General features: G+C 35.9%; 1 long non-coding RNA gene across 3 annotated transcripts in view; it reads right to left on the bottom strand.

Moving 5' to 3' along the window:
* Window positions 1–1,213: 1,213 nt before the first annotated feature.
* Window positions 1,214–26,075, bottom strand: part of LOC105878366 (uncharacterized) — a 70,517-nt gene continuing 45,655 nt past the window's right edge. For 2 of the 3 annotated variants that reach the window (XR_012919714.1, XR_012919713.1), the window contains exons 2-3: window positions 5,373–5,436; window positions 1,214–4,502 (exon numbers count right to left, since the gene is read on the bottom strand). This is a non-coding gene — a long non-coding RNA (uncharacterized LOC105878366). The remainder of the gene's footprint in view (window positions 4,503–5,372; window positions 5,437–26,075) is intronic. The other variant, XR_012919715.1, reaches the window with a different exon arrangement.

The following is a 26,075-nucleotide window of genomic DNA, read 5'->3' as shown; positions in this document are numbered from 1 at the left end:
TTTCTGCTTTTTCTGATGCCTGGTAATTTTTCCTGAATGTGGGGCATTCTGAATTTTAAGTTGTTGGGTTCTAGATTTGTCATATTACTTTAACTATTGCTAAGCTTTTTTTATGGGATGCTTGGAAAGTTACTTAGAATAATTTTTACCACTTCAGGTTTTGCTCTTAAGCTTTGTTAGTGTGGATTACAAGGAACTTTTAATCTATGGTTAGTTTTGTCCTGCTATTAAGGCCATATCTCTCTGAGGATTAGCCTTTTATATTAGGAGGTCTTACTATTCTGGCTAGTGAGAACGCCAACTATTCCCAAGTCTATGTGATCTACCTACTCCTTTCCAGGGTTCTTTCCATGATCTGAGGTCATTTTCTCACATGCAGAAGTAGATATTTTCTGATCCAAAGATTCAAGGGTTACCTTTGCAGATAACTGATGATATTCCTTTATGAAACTCTCACCTCTCCTACACTTTGCCCTGCAAATTCTAGCCACCTTGGTCTGCCTAAACTCTAAATTCTGTCTTTTCAACTGAGTTTCTGTTTGGATTCCCCTTCCCTGTGATGCAGCCTGGAAGCTCTCTCTAGATAATAAGCTAATACAATTATAGGTTTGACCTCATTTGTTTTCCTCATCTCAGGGATCACTGCTCTGTGGCACCTTTTGTCCAATTCCTGAAATCTATTTCAACTATTTTGTCCAGTTTTATAGTTATTTAAGGAAGGTAAGTACATACGGTCCATGTTACACCATCATGGCCAGAAGTTCCCTGAAGGATCCTCTTTAATGCAAGACATTTTTGAAACATGTGAAAGAATTAATTAAAAGTGGTATGTACATATAATAGAATATTATTCAACCTTAACAAAAGAAGAAAATTCTGCCACTTGCAACAACTGGACTAACCTGGAGGACATTATGTTAAGTGAAATAAGCCAGACACAGAATGACAAATACTATTGTACATGATACCACTTATATGAGTAATCTCAATTCGCCAAAGTCATAGAAGCAGAGAGTAGTATGATGGTTACCAGGGCCTGGGGTAAGAGGGAAATGGGAAAGTATTAGTAAAAGGATACAAAATTTCAGTTATGTAAGATGAATAAATCCTAGAGATCTACTATACAGCATTGTACCTATAGCTAACAGTACTGTATTGATTATTTGAAAATTTGCTAAGAGGGTAGATCTTATGTTAAATGTTCTTACCACAAAGTAATAATAATAACAATAAATAAAGATGGCAGGAGAAAATATTTAGATATGATGGACATGTTTATGGCATAGACTGTGGTGATGGTTTCAAAGATGTATACTTCTCTTCAAACTCATTAAGTTGTATAGCTTAAATATGTACAGCTTTTTGTATGTCAATCATACCTACATAATAAAGTGATTTTTTAAAAAAGAAAATAGTTCAACCATTTTTTGAAGATGGGGTTTTTTTTTGGTTTGTTTTATTGGTTTAAACATAAGTTAATGTTTAATCATGTGTAGCAGTTAAGTGTATGAATACTGGAATCAGACTGTCTCAATCTCGGTCCTACTATTTATAAGTTGTGTAAGACTGGTCCATGTTCTCATTCCTTCTTTGCCTCTGCTTCCTCCTCTGTAAAATGAGACTTGTAATAATATTTATTTTATAGGGCTATTGTGAAATTAAATAAGCCATATGTGCAAAGCAATATATATTATCTATTGCTGTATAACAAACCTGCATAACAAAATATTCTAAAAACTTAGTGGCTTAAAACAAGAACCATTTATTGAGCTCACAATTGGGTAAGTCACAATTTGGGTTGGACTTCTCTGGGAAATTCTTCTACTGGTCTTAATTCACCTTGCTCCAATACCTACAGTCAGTTGCTGATCAGCTAGTTCATCCTGCTTCTGGAGTTCAGCTTATTGTCGGCTCTGATGATCTGGGAGGTAGGGAGGTAAACCATGTGCTCCATCCTTTCACAGGGTAGCATAGGCTTGTTCACATGACTGTTCAGGCTTCTAAAAGAAGCAACAGTACAACTCCACTACTCAAGTACTTTTCCAGTATGCCTGTGTCACATTTCCTATTTTCCCATTTTCCAACAAAAGTCATGTGTCCTAGCTCAGAGTCAGAGTAGGCAGGCACCATCAGTAGTATAGACAAATTTGTAGACATTTTTGCAATCTACCATAGGAACTTAGCAAAATTGTAATCTATGTTATTTTTTCTTTATTTTATTGTAAAATATCATAAGTACAACAAGTATTCAGTAGTTACTATTTTAAAATAATAGACAGTAATAAAAATCATGTAGCCGAAGTGTTAACTGTTAACTCTATCTCATCAGTTCAGTGTTATAGCTAAAATAAATGTCTTTGCCTTGGTCCCACTGATCTTTTCACTCTGCTTCTGTGCAACTATTACAACTTCAGGGGATATCTCTTGCCTCCACTTCTACAATCACATTCTGCTGCAAAATTTTTTCTCTTTGCACTCTTCAGTGGGAACAGTTGTATAAATCACCCAGAATGTTGGCAAGAAAAGAGCTACTTCTGGGCTGACTGCTTTTTGAAAAAATCTTCCCTGTCACCCAGCAGTCATTTACATAGGTTAATTCCTGGGGGTTAAAATCCATGGCACCCCTTGTGCTGCAGCAGCTGTGGGAGAAACTGTCTTTTTTTGCAGCATCACAGACCGATTACTGCTTAAGCATTTTATACACACTTATATGCAAAGACTCCTGGCAACAGAAATACTGTTTATTGGTGTCCTGCACATTTAGGTCTAAATAGCCCTCCCTCTCTGGATTTGTTACTCTCCTGACACCAGATGCCACATTTATTGCCCCAGTGAAGTACTGCCTGATCTTCCTGGATCAAGCACTCATCTGCAAATCATTGCTCAATCATCCTCTGTCCTAATGCCCGAACTTGATTCAATCATAGATAGTATGTGCATAGCCCACAAGTCTTCACTGAACCTCAATAACCTACAAGTCACCTATTTCTCTGTAGCAGAATGATTCACTGAGATATTAATTTTGCCTTATTCTTGCTGCAGTAGGACAATACAAAGAATAAAAGGGAAATTTTCATCTTACCTCCCTTCCAAGAAGAATAATCATGCTTGTGTGATTAGTATCCCTTGCTTTGCAGGAATTATTATAGTAGATTCTTTGTGTTTCAGAAGAGATCCCAAAGGCAACACCCCTCCCACTAACCCAAACTCACTCTAGATCTTTATTTGGGAAGAAGCTGGTACTTGGAAAACAAGGGATTAATGGCCTGAACTCTGGAAAGACAGAGAGGGAGAAGGATTCCTATAGCCTGCAAAGTTTTTGGAAGGGGAGAGGAATATTGTTTGTTTCACATGTGAATAAAGGACTTGGACTCCACTTTCACGCAGTGGCCCAGAAGTGGTAAGACCTCTAATGTGGATACCAGATGCAATGTGGCCTTTGGAGCCATGGCCAAATTTGTATAAGGAGTGCTCAGATTCAAATGGACCAGGTTTGTTTGGACAATGAACATCTTAACAACAAACATGATAAAATAAAGACCTGGGGCCCTTTTACCCATTACATTCTTACATTGTGTAAGCCCTGGTAGGGAAATAGCCAGGTTCCCCGTCCCTTGTCCCATATGGCTGCAATTAGATTTCTTGCTAGCCCTAGCATGACCAAGCTAGAAAAAAATGACATGTATTACCTTTCGCAAATCCCAGTCCAAGTGCAACATTATGCTGATATACTCATAAAAATAAAATCTTTATCAACAACTTCTTAGGAACTGGTCTTCTAAGCTATTTTCCATCCTTGCATGTTTTGGTTTCAAGCTAGTCCCCAGAAATTTAGGGATAACACAGTAGTAGTCAGAAGTTTTAGGGAGTCTAATATGCCTGTGCTAGAATATTCTCAGATCTGGAACACAATAGCTAGCTGACTGGCATCAGTGGCCTGTTAGCAGGTGTGAGATAAAGAGGATTCAAATCCTACCATGGCCCAAAAAGCAATTACACAGAAATGTTGCTATAGGACTTAACATTAAAAACTCCCCATCAGTTCTAGTTGGCTCTATCCACTAGTCCAAAGGCAATTTTCTCCTGAACTTTAAGCATTATAGATTCCCTCTTTCCCCTTGAACCTGAAAATCCAGCTGTGTTCTCTCGCCTCTGACATCAGCATTACTGGCTTTGATACAGCCAACCATCTGGCTGATGAGGCATGAAGCAGAATGGAATCCAGTTCTCTGTTCCCTGCTGTTTCCACATGAACATTACAAAACTCACTGGTGTCAACATGGATAGCGAGTTATGACTCAGACTTACGAGGAATTAGCATGTTAAATGACCATGGGCCATAATTTCTGATGAACATCATGGACATTTTCAGGGTGAGACTGAGGTGGCTTTTCTGGCTCTTCTTTGGATATCATGGGACTTTGAGGGATACTTTTTAGTTAGGTAATCTTTCTAGGAAGTTCACCAGATGATGTGAAATCTTCAGTACAGGTGGTAGAGATCTAGAACATTGAGAAATGGAGTTAAGGTTTTTATCAATTTCATTGTTTCAAGTATGAAATATATCTGTTCATTTACTGTTTGAATTCATACTTCTGTTAAAGCTGCTTTTTATTTTTTCTTACTCTATTTTTTTCCTACACCATATCTGTAAGTAGAAAAGTTCTTACCCATCAGCGTAAACCATTTTTTTCACCTCCCACCACCAGCCTCCCTCCTCCAGCTTTTCTGTCATTTCTGACTGTGAGAGTTATAAAGGGAGAAGAGAGACAATAAAAACAACCACAACAACAAAATAGAAGGAGTAAAAGTAAGAAGGGCAGAATGATTTTGTAATCAGAGAACCTGGATTTAGTCTTTGTTCTGTTACTTACTAAATAAGTTGTCTCTGTGTAACATCATTTAAACTCTGTGCCTCAGATTCCTAATCTATAATAGGGAAAATAATAGTAAATAACATAAGGGGTGGTCTGTGTAAACTAGAAAAATTCTTATAGATATAATTTGTTAAAGGAAAATTGAGAAAAGGATTTTGAACTTCCTATCACAACAAAAGCAAAGGCAATAAAATGAAAGTTGCTAAAGAAAACTGTAATTTCTCCTCATTTTCCTCATAAGCACTGAAGTAGGGACTATACCTGTTTAGTTTAGTGCTTTCATTATGGAAATGAATTTTCTAAGTACGTTTTCCCTGGAAGAATGAGAGTCTCTCTCTCTCTCAATCTCTCTCTCTCTCTCTCTCTCTCTCTCTCTCTCTCTCTCTCTCTCCTTCTCTCTCTTCTCTCCTCCCTCCTCTCTCCCCTCTACCCCCTCTCTGCAGAGAATACAAATTTAGGATTTAGGAAGAAAGAGCAGGTCATCTACTCATTTACCTTCCTGTGTCCAGCCTGTGATCCTTGGACTGTCCAGTTGCCCTTCTCTAGTTTTCCTTTGAAACTGAAATATAAAAAGAAAAAGGGCATCAACAGCCTTGCTCAATGTGACTATGCAAACCTATTTTATTCTTACTCTGTATTCAGGACACACGCACTCCTCCTCCTGTAGTATTTGCTGATATACTTTGCACTCCAGCTGCTGCAATATTCAAATCAGTGATTCAGTACACAGACCACATGATGTGCCACTACACTCCAACAAGCAAGGTCTGTCGCTCCATGGGGACAGAGGATCTAAGCATCTGTCATTCTCCTCCTGTCGCTTATAATTAACCACACACCCCTTTACACATATAAATATTTATGTGCAAAAATAAAACTCCCTGGTGCTTTAAGCCAATCTCTCTTCTCCTAAGTGAGCTTTGAAAGTTGCCAAAATGAATTTTTTACTTAATTCAAGATTCTATAAGAAACTCTTTGGTGTGAAGAACTTATAACATGTAATTATATTACCAGAAAATAATTTGAAATCTCAGACCTCTAGAATGTAAGCTCCATGCAGGAGAGATTTTTGTCTATTTCATTGATACAGCCCAAGTGTTAAGAACAGTTTCTGGGATATAGTGTGAGCTCAATGGATACTTTTTAAAAGTTGAATGATAGTATACACAGATGTTGAAAAGAAAAAGAAAAGAACATAAAATAAAAAAGAGAATAATATTAAAAAATAAAAATAAAAAAGTTGAAATGATTAAATGTACAGGAACCCTGATTAGAAGACATGATTCTGTTATTTAGGATAAAGAATTTAAGACTGGTATTTCTAGGCAGACATTACAGAACCTAAAAATCCTTTGATATTAAGTGAGAATAAGTCAGAGTGAGAAATATTCATGAGACATAAAGTTCACTCATTTATTTATTTATTTATTTATTTATTCATTCATTCATTCATTCACTCAACAAATCATTATTAACTACTGCCAAGTATCATCACATTAGATCCTGAAGCAATTATAAAAAGCAAATAATTGTCATTACCCTCAAGGAACTCGTGGCTTGTGTGTGATTTTCAAGGATGGTCCATAGATCTCCTATCAGTATTTGTTAAAAGTACATATTCCCAGTTCCCACCCCAAACTTAACTGAATCAGAATCACTGATGATTTTGGGAATCTGTATTTTCAACTTGTTAGCTAGGCAAAACTTATGAACTGTAAGTTTGAGAAGTTTGGTCTAGTGGAACTCAAGTTATTTGACTGTTTCTCAGGAATTATGTGGTCTCTGCTACCATTCAGATAATATTTACATCGTCATACCCAAACATCCCTTAGTGAAGAAGTAAAATATAATAATATTAAAATAATACAATAATTTTAGATTAATATTTCAGTAAGCCATTGACTGGAGCCTATAAAACAGTCCTCTTTTAGACTAATCCTTACTGGGACTAGTGATTTGAGATGAAGAATTAAAAAGGCAAAAACATAGCACATACTTGTAGACTTTCAGAAACAGGTCTAAATCAAATTCCCTTCATGTTCTCTGAGTTCCTGACTTCTGCAAACAGTGTGTGAAACTTGCCTCAGGCCTCATCAATTTGAAATATTCCAGTATATCCATTAAGCTGTCCTGCTCAGCACTAACTTCAGAATTGACTGACACCTGAACACCCTCTTGCAAAGACTAATTAGCTCCTCAGTGCCCAAGGTGTAGTTAGAATCAACTACCATCTGGCTCAGAATGGTACTACCTAACATTCTGAATGCTTAGTTTTAATTATGTGTTTGTATAACTTAATGCAATTTTCTATGGACTACTGGCATAGCACATCTTTAAACAACTTTACTGACCCCCTGTGGATTGTAAGATCCATGTCCCAGTTGTTCTTCCTCATTTGAATATCTCCTTGGACCTGGCTTCAGCAGGAAGAGCCTTTTGCATCTTTCATTTTTCCAACATCTTGTTCACTTCTACTTTTTTATATTTACACATTGTTCAACTCTTTAATCTCTATTGGCTCATGAATCTTGCCCTGTATGGCTCTTGATGTCTTTAATAACCATTCTCTCCATTTTAACGTCCTTGTCAATCCTCCTTTTTCATCAATTCTTTTTTAAATGATTGGTAAAAGTTTAATATTTAATTGTTTTCCTTATTCTGTGCCTCAGGACCATGTTGTTCACTATTTCAGTATGTAAAGAGTTAACACAAATTGTTCACATAGTAATATTGGTTATTATTAATAGTTATATATTTCTTATGCTCTCATTCTCTGAGGAACAATTATACTAAATTTAATGCCAGCTATAAAAATAAAAATTAAACTTTTTTTGAAATTTCAAACATTGGTCACTGAACTAGCTGCAAACAACTCCTTAACATTTTGAAAAATAGCAGATAATGATTTGAGATAATACCATTTAATGTCTTAACATTAAACAGCACATATTTGCTGTTAATCAAAACAATTTTTTCAACAGAAACTGATAGTACTTACTGTTTGGTTAATTATGTAAGTATCTAATCAATTTATTCCTTAAATGGATGTTCAACTGATTAAGAGAAGCTAATCATCAGTTATGAAATCCATAAGGCACAGATGAGTCAGGCTTAAAAGATCTTTTTGCTAATTTGGGGCCAATAATTCTGTCTTCTTATATTACCTCTTATTACAGTTCAGAAAAGTTATTTTCTTTCCATAAATATGTAAGTGTTATACTCTTACTTGTGGAAATTAAAGCCTAGTTTAGTTTATAGTTTAGGAATCACATCAAGGATGATGCTATTGTGAGTTCAATTTCTTATTTAATCCCTAAAGGACAATAACTAGGCAAAGGAATTATGATTCAGCATTAAGAATAGGTTGTTATGAATTAAATAAGACAGTTTAAATGTTTAACTATCTTCAATGCTATAAAGAGGTTTTAGGCATGTTAATTGTTCAGTACTCTAAAAAAATTATTTTATCTGATAATATTCATTCATTTAACAAATACTTATTAAACATCTATTATGTCCCAGGTACTATGCTAGACACCAAAAATGTAAGGGCATATAAGACACAGTTCCTGATCCTTGAAGGCCAACTAAGAAATGAAAAGCAACCACTATGATAGATAATTACATCCATTTTTACTGTAAGAGTCACTAAAAATTAAATAAAACAAAACAAAAAAGGAAGAGAGGCAGAGTCATATAGCAATGTGCTATAGCTTAAACATCAAAGATTAACAGGTGAAAAAAGCTACCTACGTCAGAAAAAAAAGCATGGTTCAATGACTCTAAATTCAGTGGACTCTAATTCTAGCTTGTAGCTATCACTAATCCCCTGCTTGACTGAGAGTATTTTAATCCTCTCTTTGTATTTCAACTTTCCCATGTGCAAAAGATCAGTGAACTTTTCACCATGTGGTAGAGGTCTATTTCAAATGATTTGTAGGAAAACCAGGGCATCCTCAAGGGCTTCTGTACTTGGAATCCAAATGCAATGTGCATTAGTCAATCAATCATTCAGTCAGTAAGTAGTTATTGATTATCTACTGAGTGCTGTCCAGGGTGCCAGGCCTTGATGGGGATATGCAGAGTGGAAACAAAATAGTCACTTTCTTCAATTAGCTGCCACCCTTGTTGGAGAGAAAACAATCAATATGCAATAATAATAAAGACCAAATGAATAAATGAATGAGTGAATATTTATTAGGTGACTACTATATGCTAGACACTGTGATGCTATTTAGACTGTAAGCCTCTTTCACATGTTATGTTAGTTAAGAGTTAGCAAGTATATACAATTAAAAGCTAGACTGTGTAGTCTTTTCAGAGCTGCAGAAGGATGGAGGATAGAAATATCAATTAGGCTACACTCAGAGATGGCTGCATTGAAGTTATAGGATCTGAGCCAAGATGTTGAGCTATTGTGGAGCAGGTGAAGGTGGGTAGAAAACAGCACATTCTGGAGGAAAGGGATCAGATCCAAAGAAGGCAAAGAGCATAAAAGGCTGATCTTTGTGTATTTATAGGCATATGCTTTTACGGGCACAGAGCTTATAGAAGGATGGTGGGAAACTAGAGGTGGACTTTGAAAGCTCAATTAAAAATTTGCAGGAATGTAAGTTTAGAATAAAATATGTAGGAAGACAGAAAATATTTGAAATGGGGAGAGGTTGAAATATCTAGAATAGGGAACTGATGTGATAAAAGAAATTTAAAGGATATTGGTATGGTGACTAGATTTTAGGGTATAGCAACTAGACCATCAGGATATTGATTCTTCTGAGCCCAATTTCCAGTTTCTGCAATACCCAAATGACAGCTATTGCTCTTATCATTTGTAGAATAACATATCACTTAGAGACTTTTATATCTGCTATTTGATTTACTGAACTTACAGTGACAGATGGCTTATGAAATAAAGTGCTAATCCTACTTATCCAATTTGAGAATTGTCATCAAAAGATTTTCTCAAAAACAGAACAGTTATTTATTTGCCCAACCTTTATTTCTTTACTGTTTTCCTATCTACCTTTTGTTTCAGGGTTGAATTAAAATGGAGTCAGCAAAATAAGGCCATTAATCCTTTTCTTTCTTTTAACTTCCAGGCACAGTGAGTGCCTGGCAGAGAGAAAATAGGGCCAGGAGTCTGTAGGGTCTTCAAAGCTTTTCCTGGGATAAGAAGCTGGATTTCAAAGACAGAAAGAATCAAGATAAGAGCTGCCACAACAACTTCCTTCTCTTTACAGCCATTAAAAAGAGTTGGGAAGAAAGAAGGAAGGAGCAGTAAATAGGAAGAAGAAAAATGGAGGCAAAGTGGCTCCATAAAGCTGTGATTCTGCTCAGAACTCAAGCTATTTTCAAGTCTAGAAGAGGAGCCAAGGGGCCAAATCAAGACATAAACTCAGTTCTTCAACTGCCCCAAACATTTAAGAAGACTCCTGGGAAGCATCCCTGGCTGAAGTATCTATCTTCTCTCCTTCCTCCTCTATTCCCCACTTCCCATATATCTCCATCCCAGCTCCCGTCTCTTGCCAAAAACCAGGCTTTGTTTATCCATGCCCTCTTTAAAATGTTCAAAAGAGAAAGGAATAGAGTTCTTTTGATTGCACACAGGAGGGGCTGGCATTTGATTTTTTATGGGGAGCATATTTTTATAAGTTATATATCTGTCTATCTATCTATCTATCTATCTATCTATCTATCTATCTATCTATCATCTGTCTAAATACATGTAAACCAGACTACCTTTTATAAGCAGGATTCTGGGGCATCTTGATTTACAGGCCTCTCTAGAATCCTCATAAATGTCCCTTATTGCCATATTTTGTACCTCCCTTCTTTTTCCTATCCCTTCCTGCCTGGCTCTGCTGTCCTCACTGCCTTCTCTTCTCATATTCATAGCAGAAAAACACACAAAAGAGGGAAAATGTAGTGACTTCCCTGAATAGATGTTGACTCTAACAGAGGAGACACACTTTCTGGAAAAGGTGTACTGCACAGAGGAACCCCCCAGACAAGACATTCCTGTTTCCTCATTGTTTTTATCCACGGCCAAAGGACTTCTCTCTTTCCTACATTGATGAATCTGAAATTGAGTCACTTTAACCAAGGCATTGTTCATTAAGATTCCAAGAATTATCAAGCTATGACCTTCATGCTCCTTTCTTGCCTCTCACCAGAACTTTAGTGGCAGTGATGTAATTCACTTCTATCAGAGCATCTTTATCACTCATGGGCCTCTGGTTACTGAACACAGCACAGAAATGGTGAGATATCCCTCTTGGAGAGTTAGAGAAAATCACCTAGAGTCTCAACCAAACTTTCTAAACTCTATTAAGGTTCTATTTTTTTTATTTCTGAAATCAGAGATACTCCCACAATGTCTAATTTTTTATTCCTCTCTCTCCCTTTCGTTCTCTCGCGCACACACACATACACATATACACCCTCTTTATTTTATTTCACAGCAAAGAAGTCTTATTCTATCTAACTAGTTTCCTGTGTTTTCCTCTATTTCAATTCCATGTAAAAATATCAGCAATGATTCTAAAGCCATACATTTTATCATATAGAAATATTATATTTTAATTATGTAATAGTACATGGAGCATCTAACAGTGTTTCCCACTAAGTTGTGATTACTGTAGTTCTACAGTGCTCTGATCCCATTCAGTAGTCAATTTTGTAATAGGAAATGGGGAAGTTTTACTAAATATTATTCAAGTTCACCCATTCAGAACCAGTCTTCAGATTACTTGCCAGTCCATAGTTTTTCAATCAAAGGTTCTCTTGAAGTAATAATTCTTCATTACTAATCAATAATAATTTTTCACTAGATAATCAATGAGTTTCCTTTTAAGAGCTTTGACATATGTCTGAGTAATAAAATAGAGGAATGGAATGGAAGAGAAAAATAAAAATCTTAACCTCATTGTGATGATTTGAAAACATAACAGGACACTTAATAACTAAGATTTAATGATTTAAAAACATACTGGCTCTATTTTTTCTCCAGTTCTAACAAAGATATATTTCCATGATTTTTCTTCTCATGCAGTAATATAGTTATTTTACCTTTTATATGAAGTAATCCTATTCCTTTTCAGCTAAAGTTAATTTTTAAAATTAAAATACTTTTTGACTCTTCTTGTCTCAGGATGCTTCAGACACATGCTGCTACATAAGACACATTTTACACCCACATTAATCAAAGCACAGAGAAGTGATTACTAAAGATGTGAGATTGATAACACTGTCTCTTTAGACATCTCGAGCAACTGCTATGCTGCACAGAAGATAACATTCAACCTACACCCCTACATGCCCTCCTTCCACTTCTCAATGGATCCCTACTAAAAGATTTTTTTTATAAGCCAAAAAAGCCATCACTCCGGATGAGAGAATTTGTTGAAATCCTCTTTGCAAACAGATCTATTTTTGAGTGTTTATTGAGTAAACAAACAAAAAGAATAATCAATGACAGATGTGGTTATAGAAACTCTGCTTAGATGAACTGAAGTCATCTTCCCCAAAGCCATATTGCTTTCCAATAGCAACAAGGAGCATTAACTTTTACAAAGTTCATTCACATTAATGTGCAATGTTTTTCTTGAAACACCATTCATTCTTCATTTAAGAAATATTTGGCATCTATTGTGTACCTGACAAATTCAAAGAACTTAGGATACAAGATTCCTCTTTTCCTGAAGCTTATATTTTAGAGAAGCACTATAAAATGGAACCTCTGCAATGATGAAAATGTTCTGTATCTATGCTGTCCATTATGACATCCACTAGTCACATGTGGCTACTGAGTACTTAGAATTGTGGCTATTGCAACTTGGAAACTGTATTTTTTTTTCATTTCAGCATATTATGGGGATCCAAATTTTAAGGTTTCAAATAATGTCCTTGCCCCCTTCCCCTCACAAGTCTGAGCTTCAAGCGTGACCATCCCCCGTACAGTGCACATCTCACTCATTATGTATGTACATACCTGCCCTCTCATTCCCCCTTCCACCCGCCCAATACCCAATTAATGTAGTTCCTATGTGTCCACTTAGGTGCTGCTCAGTTAATAGCAGTTTGCTGGTGAGAATATGTGGTGCTTGTTTTTCCATTCTTGGGATACTTCACTTAGTAGTATGGGTTCCAGCTCTATCCAGGAGAATACAAGATGTGCTACATTACTGTTGTTTCTTAGAGCTTCATAGTACTCCATGGTATACATATGCCACATTTCATTAATCCACTCATGTATTGATGGTCACTTCAGTTGTTTTCACATCTTTGCAACTGTGAATTGTGCTGCTATAAACATTCGAGTGCAGGTGTCTTTTTTGTAGAGTGTCATTGGATCTTTTGGGTAGATGTTCAGTAATGGGATTGCTGGATCAAATGGTAGATCTACTTGTATCACTTTAAGGTATCTCCATATTGCTTTCCATAGAGGTTGGACTAGTTTGCAGTCCCACCAGCTGTGTAGAAGTGTTCCTATCTCTCCACATCCACGCCAAGTACTGGGAAAACTGGACAGCCACTTGTAGAAGGCTAAAGCAGGATCCACAGCTTTCACCTCTCACAAAAATCAACTCACGCTGGATAACAGACTTAAACCTATGGTATGAAACTATTAGAATTCTAGAGGAAAATGTTAGAAACACTCTCCTAGACATCAGCCTAGGCAAAGAATTTATGATGAAGACCCCAAAGGCAATCACAGCAGCAACAAAAATAAATAAATGGGACATGATCAAACTAAAAAGCTTCTGCACAGCCAAAGAAATAGTCATGAAAGTAAACAGACAGCCTACAGAATGGGAAAAAATTTTCGCATCCTACACATCTGATAAGGGGCTGACAATTAGAATCTACTTAGAACTCACGAAAATCAGCAAGAAAAAATCAAACAACCCTATCAAAAAGTGGGCAAAGGATCTGAACAGAAACTTTTCTAAAGAAGACAAAATAATGGCTAACAAACATATGAAAAAATGTTCAACATATCTAATCATCAGGGAAATGCAAATCAAAACTATAATGAGATATCACTTATTTCCAGTAAGAATGGCCTTTATCAAAAAGTCCCCAAACAATGGAAACTGTATTTTTAAATTTTATTTAATTTTAATTAATTTAAATTTATATTTAAGTAGCCACATGTGGCTAGTAGCTACTGTTTTGGACAATGCAGTTTAGTGAATGTGTAAGTATGCGGGGAGTGTGTACATGTGTGTATTGAGGGGATAGTAACAGACTCCATAAATACATAAATAAGAAACACTGGATTGTATTAAGTGCAAAGCAGACAATTAAAATAGAGTGATGTGATAGAGAGTTTAGAATGGGTGGTTGAGAAAGATCTTTCTGAAAGAATGACTTTAAGCTAGATCTTAGTGACAAGAAGGATGAATGCAAAGGTCGGGAATGAGTATGCCAAGTAGAGGGAACAGCTAGTGCAAAAGCCCTAAAATGGGAACAAGCTTGGTGTCCCAACACCAAGGACAGAGGGAGAGTAGTGTGACCAGAGGGTACAAAGCAAGGGGAGGGCAATAGAGTTGAAGATGGAGAGTTATAAATGCACCCACATTTGTTTCCTAAAGCTGCTGTGACAAAATATAGCAAACTTGGTGGCTTAAAACAATATAAACATATTCTCCCACAGTTTTGGAGACTAGAAGTATAAAATCAAGGTGTCAGCAGGGCCCACTTCCTCCAAAGGCTCTAGGCTTTAGGGGAGAATCTTTCCTTGCCTCTTCCTAGCTTGTGGTGGCTCTTGGCAATCCTTGGTATTCCTTGTCTTGTAGCTGCATCACTCAAATCATTGACTTTGTCTTCACAAAGCCATCTTTTCTGTATTTCCTGTCTCTGTGTGTCCTTTCCTCTTCTTACAAGGACACTACTCATTCGATTTAGGGTACTCCTAAATCCAATATGGTCTCAACCTAATTATATCTGTAAAATCCTATTTCCAAAAAAGGTCACATTCCGAGGTTCCAAGTGGATATGAATTTGGGGGAAACCCTGCAAGCGCCCAATTTTGTAAGATTTTGAAGTCTAGATGAAGGAGTTCAGCTTTTATTCTAAATGTGATGCGATGTCATTGGGAGATTTGGAGTAAGGGAATAACAAATATAATCTATGCTTTTAAAAAATCATTCTAGCTGTAGGGATATTGGATGTTAGAGAAGTAAGAATGGTAGAACAGAGACCAGTAAGGCACCCATTGCAGGAGCTCAGATGTGAGATAATGTAGCTTGGATAAGGCAGTGGTAGTGGAAGTGGGCAAATTTGAAATTTGCTTTGGAGGTAAAAGTGATAAGATTCACTGATGGATTGGCTGTCGGCGTGAGGGAAAAAGAAGAATCAAGGATAACTCATAGATTTTTGGTTTGAATAAAGGCCGGGTTGTGTTGCCATTTACATGTCAGGGAAGAGTAGGAATGAGGCAGGCTTTATTTGGTGATGTTAAGTTTGAGAGGCCTATTAAGCAGTCAAGCTGAAATACCAATTGTGCAATTGTACTACAAATCTACAGATTTGAGGAGTAGTCACATGTGGAGATTTTGGTTTGGAGATTCAGATGAAAAAACTAAGGCACAGAGAAGCTAAGGAACTCTCTCCAGGTCATACAGCTAGGAATGGCAGAGTTGGGACTGGAACCTGGGTAGTTTGGCTCCAAAATCCATGCATTTAACCACTGTGCTGTGCTCACCATTGGATCTTAAAAGGAGCTGAGAATTTTGAAGAACAAGGAAGCTAGGAGCAATGGGGACAAGGAAAACATCTGTTCCAGTTGATCACTGTACAAATATAATCCTCATTTACTCAAGTGTGCCTTGAGTAACACTTCAATATCAGTGTATGCATGTCTTCAGACATTTTAAACCAGGAGACAGTGCCACAGAGGTCCATGTTTTCTGAAGAATATGTTGACTTGAACACCATAATATATTTATTTAGAGTAAAAAATTTTATGTACTATGTGAAAATCTAAACCTATGCAGCATTTCTTTCTAGAAAGAACAGTTCCATAATCTTCCCTGTTATTGTCTGTGTATTCCTAATTGACTTTTAGGCTAATTGTAACACAAAGAATTTATCCAATAAGAATTCAACAATGTCCTGATCTAGTAAAAAATCATACAAAATGAATTGCTTACTTATACAAACTATCAGAATTTAGTAATTAAACTGTAGCAACAGTTGATGTAATACCTTACAATTAACATAGTTGTTTGTTTTTTTTTTTAAAGAATGACTTATCCATGATTAGTGGCAAATAGTAAAATACTTTAAGGTTATAGTCATTGTATATACTAGCAAGAGAGAATGTGGCATTGGTAGCAAATTAAAACTTTCAAAAAAAATAAAAGTAGAGTTTAGAAATATATCACGTTCATTGTAGACTCTCATTCTCGGGCTTTCCCAGCTTGTCTGCCTAAGCAGCCAGTGTATTGGATGGGAAGCAGCAATGTACAGGTGTTAAGAGCACAGATGGCTCTGGGCTCTGCCATTTATAGTACTGGATATGAAACTTTGGGAAAGTTGTTTAGTTTTCCTTGCGTCCATTCTTTACCTACCTCTTGAGTTATGGTAGGACTAGAGTGAAATAATCCATGAAAAGTGCTTAGAGCATTGCCTGATACATAATAAATACTCAAAAAAATGTACCTTCAGATTTCCTCACCCTACCCATCTTTTGACCATAGTTTAAAATAATTATCTAAGTGAAAGGTGGCAAATATATGTTTCTAATGTCTAATTCATATCTCTAAACTGCCTAGGCTGGACTCTCTTCAGAAGCTCCCCCAGTATGAAAAGGTCCACCCTACCACCTGCGATTTCACCTATATCTCTGCTCTTATGAGCTAAATGTTTTCTCCAGGAAATCATTCCAAATTCTCATTGTCAACCACCAAATTCTACTGTTAGGATTTTATCCTAAAGAAAGAATTAAGGATTTATGTTCAGATTTAGTTGCAATGTTGCTAATAGTGAAGAAATGAATTTTTAAAACTCAGTGACCAACAATAGAGGATTGGTTGGATAAGTTGTGGAGCACCACATGTATAATAGAATTTTAAGAAATGCTAAAAAAGAATGTTGTACAAAAATCATGATGAAAAAGGAAGTTCATAATATATATATTTTTTAATTTTTAAAAAGCAGGCTATGATGCAGGATGTGCCATATGGTACTATTTTTTAAAATGTATATGTAAATATAAGCATAGAAAATGTCTGGAATGTTTTACAGTGACCAAAATGTAGTGCATCACCCACTCACTCCTCCCACTAACACTGAAATAGTCTACTAGCAAGTCTAAGTAACTGGCCATTCTTATGTGATCTCAGCCTAAACCTTCTCTTGTTAAGCAGAGACTGGGAGAAGAAAGAGGGAATATTGGTTACAAGCTAAAAGGTAGGAGTAGCAGTCTGCATCTCTAATTCACTCCTTTATACTTCTCAGCTTTGAAGATTTTTTTCTCTGTGATCTCTCTTGTGGCAGTGTCCACAAGTAGCTAAAAAAGGTGTCATGTATAATGACAAAAACAAAAAGTTATTTTATTTCCCATGTTGGGTTCTGCCCATGGTCACTACTGTGGCTCTGGAGGCCATTTAAATGTTTGTAATCATCTAGTGATCTAAAATTATTCTAATAGTGAAATGACCAATATTAATGTCCCTGTTTTTTATCATTATTGGCAATATTTTTAAAAAATTATAGATCCACTTTACTATATTTTAAATTATGAAATAAATTACTTTACCACTCTTTTAACCATAATAATTGTGAGTGCTTGTTTTAACATCAGAAATGGAAAGAACTTCTATGCATTAAGGTAATCAATATGAAGACCATTAAGTCTTACAATACATTCAGACAGTCATTCCACAGACTCTGGAGGAGATTTGTGATTAACCATAAAATTTAGTATAAAGGTGTCAGCTTCACACATTTTAATGAAGGTGCTATAATATTTGTCTGATTACTGGGATTGCTTTTTAGTCTCTGACATTTGGAAGCAAAGAAGAGCCCTTTTAATGAACATTATTTAGGTTATTAAGTATGAAATGTCTGATTTCCATAAGTACTAAGTTTAACAGTTGATATCTGACATTTGACTTTAACGCTTCTTGTTTTATATTTATTGTGAAGGTACATCTTCAGTCTTTCAAACACACGTTTTGGCTTGTGATTATCTCTCAAATTTTTTTAGAGCAACTTTTATGAAACCACAGATAAGTAAAAAAATCGTGTTATTTTTAAATTTGAGTTCTGTTGTAGAACCAATGGCACACAGACAGCTTGAAATATCAATGAAGTGTTTGGGAAGGATGTAGCTAATGAATGCACAAATACATTGATGGTTTGAGAACTTCCGTTCTGGTGATTTTAATCTTGAACATGAGCCAAGTGGGTGAGCTGAGATCAAGATGGACAATGATGAGCTGAAAGCTATAGTAGGAAGCCAATCCATCTCAAGGTAAGTGTAAACTAGCAGCAAGGTTAGACGTTACCATTCCAACATATTGGACCATTCGAAACTAATCATCAAGATAAAGAAGCTGGATAGATAGGTTCCACATAAATTAAACGAGCATCAGAAGAGAAATCATCTAGAAGCTTGCCTTTCTTTACTGTCACTACCTAAAGGTGAACCATTTCTACCCTGTATTGTTACATGTGATAAAAAATGGATTCTTTTTGACAATCAGAAGCATTTGGTACAATGGTTGGATAAAGATAAAGTGCCAAAACACAGTAAAAAACTGAATACTCATCAAAAAAAGCTAATGGTGTCTGTTTAGTGATCTAGTGCTGGTATTATCCACTACAGATTCATGAAACCTGATCAACTGATTACAGTGGATGTCTACAGCAACCAGCTGGACAACATGATGAGGATGCTTTTGATTAAGCAGCTGAGATTAGTCAATAGAGAAAGCCAATCACCACCTGCCACACAAACGACGCTGCTCAAACTACAGAGGCTAGACTTGGAAACTCTCTGTCATCCACCATATTCACCAGACCTTCCACCAACTGACTTCTACTTCTTCCAGGCTTTGGACTACTTCTTGCAAGGAAAAATAGTCAATTCTCAAAAGCTGTGGAAAACACCTTTTGTGATTTCATCACCACTCACTCTCCAGGCTTCTTCACTGCTCGCGTAAACAAGCTACCATTAAGATGGCAAAACTGTGTCAATGGTTTAGGTACATACATTGATTAATTGTACGGTTTCTTGTTTGAGACATAATAAACTATACTTTTGATTCAAAATCAGACATTCCATATTTAATAACCTCAGTCTGATTTCTATCACTTGAAACTGGAGGCATACACTAGTTAGTAATTTATAAGCTAAGATCAAACTATATGAATTTGCCAATTTTTGACCTACAAAAAAATGCCAATTTTATATGGTTCATCCAAATATGGTAATAAAAGTACATAAGTGATTTTTTTAAATAAAGCTTCCTAAAAATATTTTTTACTCATATATACTGTCAATACAACCTTTTATTTTCTGATGTGGTAGTACCAAGAATCTTATAATCGTATTGGTTTAGCTTCACTATGTTCTCAGGGTATACGTTATGTAACTTGCTCTAGGAAATAAACGGATTAAATGGGCCACTTGAGAAAGAGCTCCAGAGCTGGAATAATCTTGCTATTCATTCAAAAAATATACCTTGAACACCTAGTATGTGTCAGACACTATACCAAGTGCTGCAAACACACCAATGAATGATTTTCTAATAAAAATTATAGTCCAGTTTTTACTTAATTCTATGTAAATAGCCTCATGAGTTTATTTCTTCTTTAGATCCTATGGAACATTTAGATCCTGGTTATGTTTTTTTCTGATACTAATAAAATATTATTTATTGTTTATATATGATTATGAGATCAAAAATATTATTTTTTGCAATTTATAAGTTTATGTTCTTCTTTATGTACCATTATCACTATGTTGCATTTTTATTGTATTAAAATACATATAGCATAATAATTACTTCTTTAACCACTCTGGTTATATATTTCTTGTTAGCAAGTGTGAAAGAAAAGTACATCTATGTGCATTAAATCTATGTGCATTTAACATTGCAGATGTATGTTCATTGGACACTGTAGATCCATCTTTTCATGTAACAAAAGTTCAAAAAGTAGGAAACCAAATCAATAAGATTAGCATATCCTTTGAGAAACTGGTAAGCAAAGCATTGTACCAACTTGGCAGCAAGTTTTGGATCAGTATTTGCCAAATATGTTTGACCTCAAAACATATTATAATGTGATGAAAGGTCAACATTAGTTCATGAAATATAATAGGCATGAAATACAATAGGCATGTAGACAGTGAAAATGGTCTCAAGGAAAATATAACTGCTGTAAAACATAATCAAAATTTGATCCACATCACATATATGCATAATAAAGGCTGAAGATCATGGAATAGTCAACATACATCAAAGGTTAGAATAAGCTGGTAAAATAGTAAATCCTGACTCTGAATTGACAAACAAATTGAGCACCAGTTATTTATCCTTCAGGTAACACATGAAACTTCTTTTGCTCTTCAGGTTGCCCACCATTCCTTAAAGACAGACTTTTGCATAATAAGAACAAGAGAAATGTGCTTAGTATTTTTCTTACATATATATTTTTAATGCACTTTTGGAGAAAATATTGCTAACAACAGGTTTTTGGTTTTTGTTTTGTTTTTGCTGAATCTATTAATATCTTAGGACAGTTTGGGAACATTGTTTTACATGCTATGCAAAGTTATAAAGGATTAATAAAAAGGGCTTTGGCCATATGTGGCACATCACCTAAATTATTTTAAAGATTTTAGGAACATTGAGAATATCTTCCAATTTTTGTGGCTGTGAGTGATCTCATCCACTTCTTTACCAGATCGGGGCATTAAGTAGAAAGCTAAAATGATGAGTTAATTAATTAAGGAGGTCCTTCTTTAGACTATAGGCTCTAAGAACAAGACAATCAAGAGCTCCTGGTTTATATCCCTAATCAGCTCCTTATTTATATTCCTTAAAGCACCTAGCATAGGACTTTGCTGTGGAAAAGAGGCAGTGTGGCCTAGTAAGACACACCTGGATTTAAATTCTAACTCTACCTCTTACCAGCTGAGAAAGCAACAGGCAAATTTGTTAAGCTCAGGATTTGTTTGTCCTGTATTATATGATTGTGGTAACTTATTTCACAGTTGCTATGAAAATTAAGAGATAAAATAAAGATAATGTGTTCAGTACAAAGTGTGGGCACATAATATAGACTCAATGACTATTAGATCCCTTCCCTTCCTTTTTTGTTTTGTTTTGTTTTGATTTTTGAGACAGGGTCTCACTCTGTTGGCCAGGCTAGAGTGCAGTGTTATGATCACAGTTTACTGTAGCTTTGAACTCCTCCGTTCAAGCGATCCTCCTGCCTCAGCTTCCCAAAGTGCTGGGATTACAGGTGTGAGCCACTATGCCCAGCCCTTTTCCATATTCTTTAAATTCTCCATGCTGGAGTCAATCCTAGTAAAAATTACAAGTGAAGAACCCTTCCACTTTCTGTTTTAGTACTCTCCTCCCCAGGCATTCAGTGTCATCATCATCTTGTACTGCTGCTGCTCATCGTCTTGGATACATAGCTGAAATAGGGAAGGGTGGTCAGGAGATCTTAATTCTTATTCTGTCTCTGGCCCTTACTAGCTACATGTCTTCACCAAGCCATTTGATATATCAGGGGTAGGGCCTAAGACAAATTTATTTAGAGATTGGTGATCTTGGTGTGGTAATTTAAAATCTTTTTGTATTAAAACAAACATGGTTATACTGAATCAATGCAAAATTTATGCAAAGTTTTAAGATAAACCAGATATTTCAAATATATTTTTATTTGTGGTGGGTTACTTTGGGCTAAGTCCCCAGATTCCTGGGAGTTTGAGTTACCTCTCTTATCATTAAGAGATTCTTTACTAAAAAAGTTGGTGATCTTTGAGGTTTCTTTTGGCTCAGGAATTCTTTCAGCTCATCATCCCCCCTCTTCTCCCCACCAAATTTCAACTTAACCTGATAAACTAGGCATCAGGGAAAAGCTAGTGCATATTGCCCAAGGCTTCCATAGGCAATTTTCTTGGCACAAGCAATTAGCTGCCCTGGGCAAAACTGCACAGTAGGCAAAGGCTGCCTCCTCCCTCTCCTGCAGTATCCACCCCCACTACCTGCAGGCTTCCTCAACTCCTTCAGCCTGCCAGAGCACTTACACCCACCTATGATTTTGACTTCCACCCAATCCTTAAACTCTAAACTTCCCTCCCCCATATAGTTTTCTATTCCCTCTTTGGAGTTAATCTCAGCTAGGTTATACAAGGTGATCTGATTTAAATTTTTCTGATAGACATCTGCGTTTTAAAGAAGAATGTGTTAGCATTAGTAATGAAATATTTATAGGAAATATTTCTGAACCCTTGAGCTGTTAACATGCCCTTTGCTCACTCTAGGCTTCTAAGCTTCTAGAGATCTTGCTCTTCCAATTTCTCTCTCTTCAAAAGAAGAGAGGTCATTTCTTAAACCCCTGCTTCTGAAATATTGCCAATCTCTGTGATAAATTAATAAATGCCAATAGAGTTCTCTTAGGTAACATGCAAGTCACGGTGATTTTTTTTCCATATTACTCCTTTAATATGTAATACTTCACTATCCTTCTTCCATGTATTTAAATCAAGGGACTCAAATTGATGGCCCAGGATTTCTGTAGAACCCTATATATATATTTTGTTTGGAAATTTCATTGGTCCTGTAATAGTTAATGAAGTAGATATTACTCTTACCTAGTAACAAAAGCAGCTTAGCACCTATTTTGTTGTATCCAGTCTACTTCATACATTTATATTAATTGCACAGGGCATTTGAATTTGTGACTCTTACACATCCTTCAAGACCCCATCTAAAAGTCATCTTTTCTATATAGGTTTGAGAATCAATCAATAATTACAGCAGGTTACTAATAGTTGCTAATTGCATTAAATTTAAGTACCTAGTCTTATGCAGGGGCTCCTAGTCTTATGCAGAGGCTCCAAATAGAATAATTGATTACAAATGCAATTTAATGGAGTGATTCTCATGCTAGAGATTTCAGACTGTCGCACTCCAGAAGCAAGAGATATTTTGAGCCTAACTGGGCTTTCATGTTCCCTTAAATTGCTCCACGTAGGACACTAACTCCTTTGCATCTAAGAATGTCTACTACCACCTTGTACTTTCTAGTAACTCTGGAGGTAATACATACCCTTATATCCCACATACACAGTGTTGATATTTAAACAAATTTCATTGCATTATGCAACATTTTTGTATCTTTTTCCCTCCTCTCATGTGTAACTGAGCGATTTGGACTATTTGGACCTCAGCCAGGACTCACTCCTCTGTTGCCCTTTCCCTCATCAAAGCAAAATAAGTAAAGACAGACCATCCTGATCTCAATTCCCTCCATTTCCATGCCTCTCCCAAGAAGGCAAACATAATAATAATGACAGTAATCACCATTAAACAATGTCATAAATCCAGTAATATCTTGGAGCTTTGCTGTGGGCCCTACCATATAAGAACCAAAATCCAAAAATATCATTCTCCTAGTATTTTGGTAACTGAACTTCCTTGGACTTGAGGTTGAAAGGACCTAATTTTATTCTAAACTTTATCCTTTTGCATAGAGAGTTATGGCAAAATTCCAGCATAATAATACTGGACATTTACATAATTCCTTTTTTACAGGCATTCATAGTACTTTGCAAAATTTCTTATTTATTTTTTCAATATTAGATAAGAAGAGAGGGGAGATGATTGATTCTAGGTGGGGAAAGAAGGCTAGGAAAAGCCTGAGTCCAAAAAATAAGATGAAAAAAAGTATGAGGCAGAAAACTTAAGGGTGGACTCCTGACTCTGAACCTAATGTTCTTTCCTCTGTTCTGATAGCAATGCATTTTTTGTTTTCTTGAGACTGCTATTCAATAGCACCATATGAATACTAAAAACCAAGAGGAGAACATTAAAATGGCCCTTGGAACTAAACACATGCAAGGGATATGTTTAGAAGGCAGGATTTATTAAAAATGGGTTCCAAATGAGCCTATTTTTAAAAAAATAAGAAACCAATAGCAAGTCAAAATTAGGGGAAAATATGAAATATCCACAAAACAATCTGCATCTTTGTGGACCCTAATGATAGAAGATATAGAAAATTGTTAGATTAAAAAGACTGCACTATCCTCAAATAACCTAGAGGTAAACAGCAATAAATTATAATTCATCTGATAAATTCCTCAAAATAAAAATATATCCAGCTGGACTCACTAGAGATTTTTCTCAGCTCTAGATTTAGAAGGGAAAAAAAGTACTTGAAATTGAAAAGTGGGGCCAGGGGCATAATACATAGAGTGATTAAAGTCTGAGTCTGTTTTTTTTTTAAGGCAATAAAAAGAAATAGTGATGTAATAGCCTCTGGAATTTAAAAGAGGTTCCTCAAATATATCTGGGGGATAAGAAGCACTGGAGAGAAAAGAGGCCCATTAATAAATGAAAAATGAGATGAAATGAGATTTTGAAATAGTTGGGCTACTGAACTGATTTTTTAAAAATATATCTTTTAACAAGAAAAACAAAAAAAGGGCTAAGGACAGAGCAGGAACAAGACTTGTCAGCAGAATGTTGATAAATAGCAAGCAAGGGAATTCAGTCCTTGCAAAAATAAGGATTTTCCAAATCAGCAAACTTGGGGGATATGCCTTCCCACTGGGGATAAGAAGGAACTGAGTAATCTATATTTTGAACCACATTTTCCATTGCATCTTCATTCAGCCAGGATGATCATACCATATTACAAAGTCCAGAAACTGCTTTAACTTCATGCAAATCACCTGGTTTGCATTCTCACTCCCAATATCTGCAGATAATCTCACATGCTTTTAATAAACATTATTATCTACTAGTGCCAAACACTCTACTAGGTACTGCAAATACAAAGAATGAAACATTAGCACCTTTCCCATATTATTCCACTCACCTTGGGATCCTCAGTTTTGACTCAGCACCCTATTTGCCCTTCCCACATTGAAGACCTAGGAACTAAATTCCCACATTCTTGAACAAGCCAATGATATCCCTAAAGGTCATAGAAGGCCAAATATTCTTTTAAAAAACATTATTAAAAGAATTTCGGCCGGGCGCTGTGGCTCACGCCTGTAATCTTAGCTCTCTGGGAGGCCGAGGCGGGCGGATTGCTCGAGGTCAGGAGTTCGAAACCAACCTGAGCAAGAGCGAGACCCTGTCTCTACTATAAATAGAAAGAAATTAATTGGCCAACTAATATATAGAGAAAAAATTAGCCGGGCATGGTGGCACATGCCTGTAGTCCCAGCTACTCGGGAGGCTGAGGCAGTAGGATCGCTTGAGCCCAGGAGATTGAGGTTGCTGTGAGCTAGGCTGACACCATGGCACTCACTCTAGCCTGGGGAACAAAATGAGACTCTGTCTCAAAAAAAAAAAAAAAAAAAAAAAAAGAATTTCAACTGAAAAAATCATTAATGTATGTGGTTAACATTTCAGACTTTCAAAAGGATGGATATATAATTAAAAGTAAGTATTCTGTCCATTCTAAATCGCTAGTCCTTTTATCCAGAAGTGATCACTATTATTTATGTAGAGTTTCTCATACTTTTAATATACAGGCATTTGTATATCTTTTAAAAAAAACATAAACAAGAGCTGATTTTAAATTCTGTTCTGCATTTTGCTTTTTTTAAAAGTTAACATTCTATCTTGGGCAACTTTACATACCGGCACAAAGAGGTCTTTATAATAGCTGCATACTGTATTACTTTATTGTATGGATTACTATAATGTACTTAACAAGTTTCCTATATTGGACATATTGCTTCCAATCTTCTATTATTACAATGAACTATGCTATTTATGAATCTATAAAAAGGAGATAATATACTTTTGAGCAGAGTGTTGTAAAAATTAAAGGAGATAATTTATGTGAAAGCACCTAGAATGCCTGGCACATGTTAGGTATTTTTAGTGCATGTTATTTAAATGAATGAATTGAAGTACAGAACGAATGAAACAATAACGCTTTGTTTCCTGTCTGAAATCTATTTCCACTCACTAGAATGAGAGCCTCATG

Source organism: Microcebus murinus, chromosome 6 (genome assembly GCF_040939455.1).
Source record: "Microcebus murinus isolate Inina chromosome 6, M.murinus_Inina_mat1.0, whole genome shotgun sequence".
In the NCBI taxonomy this organism is placed as follows: Eukaryota; Metazoa; Chordata; class Mammalia; order Primates; family Cheirogaleidae; genus Microcebus; species Microcebus murinus.
Note: the sequence above shows the minus strand (reverse complement) of the source record. Positions and strands in the feature narration are given on the sequence as shown.